Source organism: Cydia amplana, chromosome 18, assembly GCF_948474715.1.
Source record: "Cydia amplana chromosome 18, ilCydAmpl1.1, whole genome shotgun sequence".
NCBI classification, from domain to species: domain Eukaryota; kingdom Metazoa; phylum Arthropoda; class Insecta; order Lepidoptera; family Tortricidae; genus Cydia; species Cydia amplana.
Window position 1 is genome coordinate 3,425,901 of NC_086086.1, and position 6,428 is coordinate 3,432,328.

Here is a 6,428-nt window from a genome sequence, read left to right on the forward strand (position 1 = left end):
ACTAATGGAACTTGTTTTTAGCAAATTAACTCATGTATCTCACGCACCATTACATTTCTTTATTAATTAGTTTTACTTGTATAAATTTTCTGTCATATATTTTTACAGATTTTTGGCAAAAATGTCGTTATATTTGTAGATAATAATAATAATTATAATTGTTTGAAATAAAAAAACAGGGTATTTTTTTTCCTATTTACCTACTTCCAGTTGGAGTTTTTGCAGGATTCCAGCATTTTTATTTATCATCTGTAAATATCATCTTAGAATGATATTTTTAAAAAATCTGGCAATTATAATAATGTTTTGCACAACCGTATCTTTACTGGGCTAGTTGACCGCTAGGCTGCCACCAACATATGCATTTCCTAAATACACAATAATATTTATAGAAAATTGCAAATACATGACGAAATATATGTTGGCTGGGCACTCCGTTTAGAATATGTACGAGACAGTCATTTGACCCTTAATCTTTTTTTCTACTCCCGTACTTTTATTTGTCATTTAAAGGGTCGTGCACACACCTTTAAACCCCTACCTTATAGTTGTCAATACAAGTCTTTAGTCTATTCCCCAATTTGTGCATACACGCAGTATCTTTTTGGCGATTTTACAATACACGAAGTGTGACATGACCACTTAAAAAATATTGAATGAAATACATACAGTGTTGTCAACCTTATTTTAAATGTCATCTCTGACAAATAAGTGAACCATAGACATGTTTCTTTTTTTAATTTCATTCATTCATTCATTCTTTTCCCGCCCGTACCCTCCATTTTTGCTACTTCTTGAATTAAAAATATTTGTTAATGTTCAATTTTATTTCAAAGTAAGTGCTTGGTCGTAGAAAAAGTATTGTATGCAACGTTGTTTAACTTAGTCAAAAAATACTCGTGGCGTCTTTATTAACAATTTTCAGCTTCGCCTCAAATTGTTACTCACGCCACTCGCCTTTTTTGACCTCTCTTAAACAACGGTTGCATAAAATACTATTATTACACCGGCACCGAGCGCACTCGATTCACCCGCCAATTTTTGGCTGTGAAATATGCTCGCCGAACGAACTTGTCACTGGAAATTTGGTTATCTGTTTTGATATAGGTAATATATGTATGTTTGTAAGTATACCCTACGATAATTATTAGAAGAAGGCGTATGATAAACGAGATTATCGCGTGGTAATGACACCGTAGGGCGTTTTTTCGATCATGTCATTATAACGCCATAAATGCGTCTATCATCACGCGCTAGTGTACTCGTAGGTAACTATCATAAGGCTGAAATAATTGTGAGATGCGCTGTGGTTATAAATACGACTTTTTAGGGTTCCGTAGCCAAATGGCAAAAAACGGAACCCTTATGGATTAGTCATGTTTGTCTGTCTGTCTGTCCGTCCGTATGTCACAGCCACTTTTTTCCGAAACTATAAGAACTAACTGTTGAAACTTGGTACGTAGATGTATTCTGTGAAGCGCATTAAGATTTTCATACAAAAATAGAAAAAAGCAATAAATATTGGGGGTTCCATGAACCTATAATATTACGGACAGAGTTTCGCTTACAACACAACTGTGATTCCAACATCCACCAGTTTCTAAGTATTTACGCGTGACACACACACATTGACAGCCCACATCCACCAGTTTGCCGTCAGACGAATCGAAACGTCATTGAAGTAAACATGTCGAAGAAAAATATAAAATATGCCGGCATGCGTAGTTAAATCCTGCTAGAATTGTACCATTCGAAAGAAAAAAAGTCACGGAATAACTTTTCATACTTAAGTTTATCAATTAATACGTAAAATCACGATAATTTGTTGTTTATAAATTATCAAACTGCAAAACAGGAGTGTGACCAGTAACATGAATAGGGTAATTTCCCGAAAGTAGGGTAATTGATACCCTTCTTATTAAATCATTATGTATCATTATGTGTGTTGGACTTATGTGCTTATTGTGTCTTTTTTCTTTTTCCTTGTTTGTTTTATTTTGTTACTGTGTTTTGCGACAATAAATGACTTTTTATTTATTTATTTATTTCTTAGGTAAATGGTTAAATTATTGATTATGCATTTCAAACTAGGTCGGTATGGTAATTTCCATCGGGAATCGACTAAGGGGCGATACTTAACGTTTGTTTGATATGTATTATATTTTTTTTGTTGAAAACCAGATATGTTTCAAGTTAAATGTATAAATTAAAAAAACATGACGAACTGATTTCATTACGATGCTAAATATCATTAGGTATTGAAAATAATGTTTGCACAAAGTAATTGTGCAATATTGCGCATCTTCAAGACCTATAAAATCAGATACGTACACACCTTTTTTATTGTCTAACGTAAAACTGTCCTAATTTTTTTATTTAACAACAAGGACGATATTAAAAATAATTGTTTCACCATTAGGGGAGAATTTGTGTTACATGGTAACACTCGTCTACACGCACACATTCAAACCGTCCGCCATTGCAGTGTCACAGTTTGTCTTAGGTGACAGTCCGTCCGTAATATTCTAGGTCCATACTTAGAACTGAAACTCAATTTTTTTTTTCATCAAACCCATACGTGTGGGGTATCTATGGATAGGTCTTCAAAAATGATATTGAGGTTTCTAATATAATTTTTTTCTAAACTGAATAGTTTGCGCGAGAGACACTTCCAAAGTGGTAAAATGTGTGTCTCCCCCCCCCTGTAACTTCTAATGACAATGATAAAATTTTAAAAAATATATGATGTACATTACCATGCAAACTTCCACCGAAAATTGGTTTGAACGAGATCTAGTAAGTAGTTTTTTTTTGGAGGTTCCCCATACTTAAAACTGAAAAGAAAAAAAAAATCATCAAACCCATACGTGTGGGGTATTTATGGATAGGTCTTCAAAAATGATATTGAGGTTTCTAATATCATTTTTTTCTAAACTGAATAGTTTGCGCGAGAGACACTTCCAAAGTGGTACAATGTATATAAATGTAATGTGTAAAAGTCCCCCCCCCCCCGTAACTTCTAAAATAAGAGAATGATAAAACTAAAAAAAATATATGATGTACATTACCATGCAAACTTCCACCGAAAATTGGTTTGAACGAGATCTAGTAAGTAGTTTTTTTTTAATACGTCATAAATCCCCTAAATACGGAACCCTTCATGGGCGAGTCCGACTCGCACTTGGCCGCTTTTTACGTTAAGTAAATATTATAGCTTTGCATTGATGCAATCCGTTTATTTCAGACAAATTCAAGTCCATAAAATCGAATAATAATAAGTAACATAATATATCTTATAAAACTAGAAAACTAGACATATTTTATTTTATTAAATGTGTTAGGCTAGGTTTAAAAAGCGTAAAGCACACTCTCGCTTAATGTATTAAAATCTTGTTATTTCTACGCCGTGATATTCAACAATAATGGCACATTTCAAATTGGCCTTCACGGCAGATTTTAAATGGAAATACGTTTGTTTTATGTCCCAAAGGAAGCTAATTCACTAGAGTTCGCGCATAATAACACTTAGAGTTATGTAAATGTATAATGATATGACTATTGACCTCGTTACTCCTCAAAATACCTAAATTAATGTGAAAAAATGCAGTTTGTTTGAGTACTCGACGCGCAACTTGTTCAATGGTTGATGAATAAAACCTAAAATAACTTTTTTGACAAATTATTAATTATGGTTCCTTTTTTTCTTTAAATAGAGACGGATATGACACAAATCTTTTCTTTATAGACAAAGAGCGAGCATAAATTAAAAGTTTTACAGAGTTTCGGTTTAACAATGAGGCTTTTTTCCTTTTTATAACTCGAGTGATTAAAATATTAAATTATCCTTGAACTTCAGTTTAGTTTTAAATTAAAAACTTCTACAAATTCCGCTTAAGCTTTATTTGAATACTCCGTGACGTAACCTTAAATACCTATAGGTACACCATTTAAATAGCCAGATTAAAAAAAAAAAATAAGTTGTCGCTAATTATATGTACTTATAGGAAGTAACATTTCTCACATAACTCTGTTTATTTTGTATAAATACCTAAAGTATTTAATATTGAGGAAGTTTGCTAACGTTTTCGGTGCGCAAATCAGCTACAGAGAAATTAATCGAAGATACAATCTATTGGTATCAAACCCTAATACGGTAAACCCTGCTATTTGAAACAAATTATTCCAATCTCAAGGGGCTATCAATTTTGTCTCACTTTAAGAGCTTTTAGACAAGTATCCAGATTATATGTGTATACCAATGTTTGTCATGGACGACCTTCGAAGTGAGGCAATGAAGATGGGACTCAAAGTCAACACCCGGAAGACCCAAGAGATGAGGTGCAGGGCGGCAAGTACTGTGCCGCTCCTTATTGGCACAGAGGCTGTGGAGCAAGTCCACAAATTTACTTACCTCGGGAGCGTCGTGTCGGAAACTGGAGGGACCGAAGAGGACATCGCTTCGAGAATAGCCAAAGCAAGAGCAACCTTCGCACAGCTCCGCCCCGTATGGCAATCAAGTAAACTGACACGGAGAGTTAAGCTCAGAATATTCCGGTCAAACGTAAAAACCGTTTTGCTGTATGGGTGCGAGACGTGGAAGGTCACAAAAGACATCTCGCGACAGCTACAAGTCTGCATTAACCGCTGCCTCCGCCGCATTCTCGGTATATACTGGCCCGAGAAAATCTCTAATGCCAACCTGTGGAGATGCTGCAATGAGACTCCGATCAACCAGCAGATCAAGCGCCGGAAATGGAGTTGGATTGGGCACACACTCCGAAGGGATCCTGACCACATACCGAGGCAAGCCCTAGACTGGAATCCCCAAGGAAAGAGGAAACGTTGCCGTCCAAGGCAGACCTGGCGCCGGACTATTATTGCAGAGGCAGAGGCTATTGGGAAGACTTGGAGCGAAGTCAAGCACGAAGCTCAAGACCGATCCAGATGGCGGCGCACTGTGGACGCCCTCTGCCCCATCTAGGGGACATAGGAAAATAAGTCAAGTAAGTCAATGTTTGTCATAGTTTAGTTAAGGACTGGATGGAGAAAAGCCCCACATACACAAGACATGGCCCTTATGAATAACTTAACAATATAAAGTAGGTACCTAAGTAAGTTTAATACACATTGCTCCAGACAGGGCATTAAGAGAAAAGCTGAATATGTGGCTAGCTACATTTTGTTCCTGGGAACCTCAATGCTTATTTTGGATATAATAAATTTGGATTAAAAAAACCTTTCACATCATGACAGGACGAAAAATAAATTTAAACATACCAAAGTTTCGTTATTTTTGTTTACCAAAATTGTGCTCTGGAAAATTGATAGAATGTCCTGCTAACAAATCTTTATTTATTAAACATATTTTCATAAGTGAACTATTAATAGTATTAATAAACATCATGTATATTATTATTGATACAATTATTGATACAATCATGTATATTATTATTGTAAAATTACAATTGGCCTGTAGGTTAAACCTTTAAATCACAAAATATCGGTTATTCCGTAAAAAATCGACATACTATTTGCCAAAATGTATTAAAATAGCAGACACCAACAGCATCTTATATATTTAATTAATTATCTTACTAGTCCATTTTCTGTGCGTAAGGGTAAGTGAAATATTGGTACTTTTGGCGGGTACATTCAACCTATTTGTGGGTATTGATGGGTAGTGCAGAATCACAATACTGCCTCCCTCCCTCCCCCACAGGGCCAACATATTAATTTAATACAGCAATACAGGCCTAGTCCCAATTAGAATCTGATATGTCCCACCACCAACTATTAGTATCTAATAACGTTTGAGGCACGAACTCACGAAGTGATCTCCTTTCATCTTTGCTACTTTAATTATTTCTTTGAACTAAATTCCGGTTTGCGGGTTTAGGGTGGCCTTATATATAATTTCGAAATTTAACTTATAACTTGTTTCATTTTGAGTTAAAACTTCAGTAATATTTAAGGACCCTGGTGATTGTTAATATTAATAAATAAAATTGATTCTCGTTTGCATTTTTTAATTGCATAAGCTAAAATAAATAAACATTTTTCTTTATCTACAGATATAATATCATAAACCCTCTATTATACCTTACAAATCCGCATTTCTTATCTGTGAAAATGTTGTAATTGATTCATTATTAAGAATATCAAAATAAGTCGGTAAACTACTATTAAAATATATGTATTTAGATAGGTAAAGAACCTATAACTTATGAATTCTTATTAACATAATACTTATACCTAGTTAACTAATGAAAATTAGTCTAGACAGCCTAGACAAATTGCATCGCAATAACGTCAAATTTTCATTAAAAATCGATTAGTACCTAATGATAGATATTCATGAAATAAGTCCATCGACATCCAGTATAGAAACTTTTGCTAATCAAACAACCTACGTACCTACTTTGTTACCA

General features: G+C 34.5%; 1 long non-coding RNA gene across 1 annotated transcript; it reads left to right on the forward strand.

Moving 5' to 3' along the window:
- Nucleotides 1-2,544: 2,544 nt before the first annotated feature.
- On the forward strand, nucleotides 2,545-3,138 carry LOC134656299 (uncharacterized). Its single transcript, XR_010097505.1, has 2 exons — nucleotides 2,545-2,679; nucleotides 3,000-3,138. It is a non-coding gene; the product is annotated as an uncharacterized LOC134656299 (long non-coding RNA).
- Nucleotides 3,139-6,428: the final 3,290 nt, after the last annotated feature.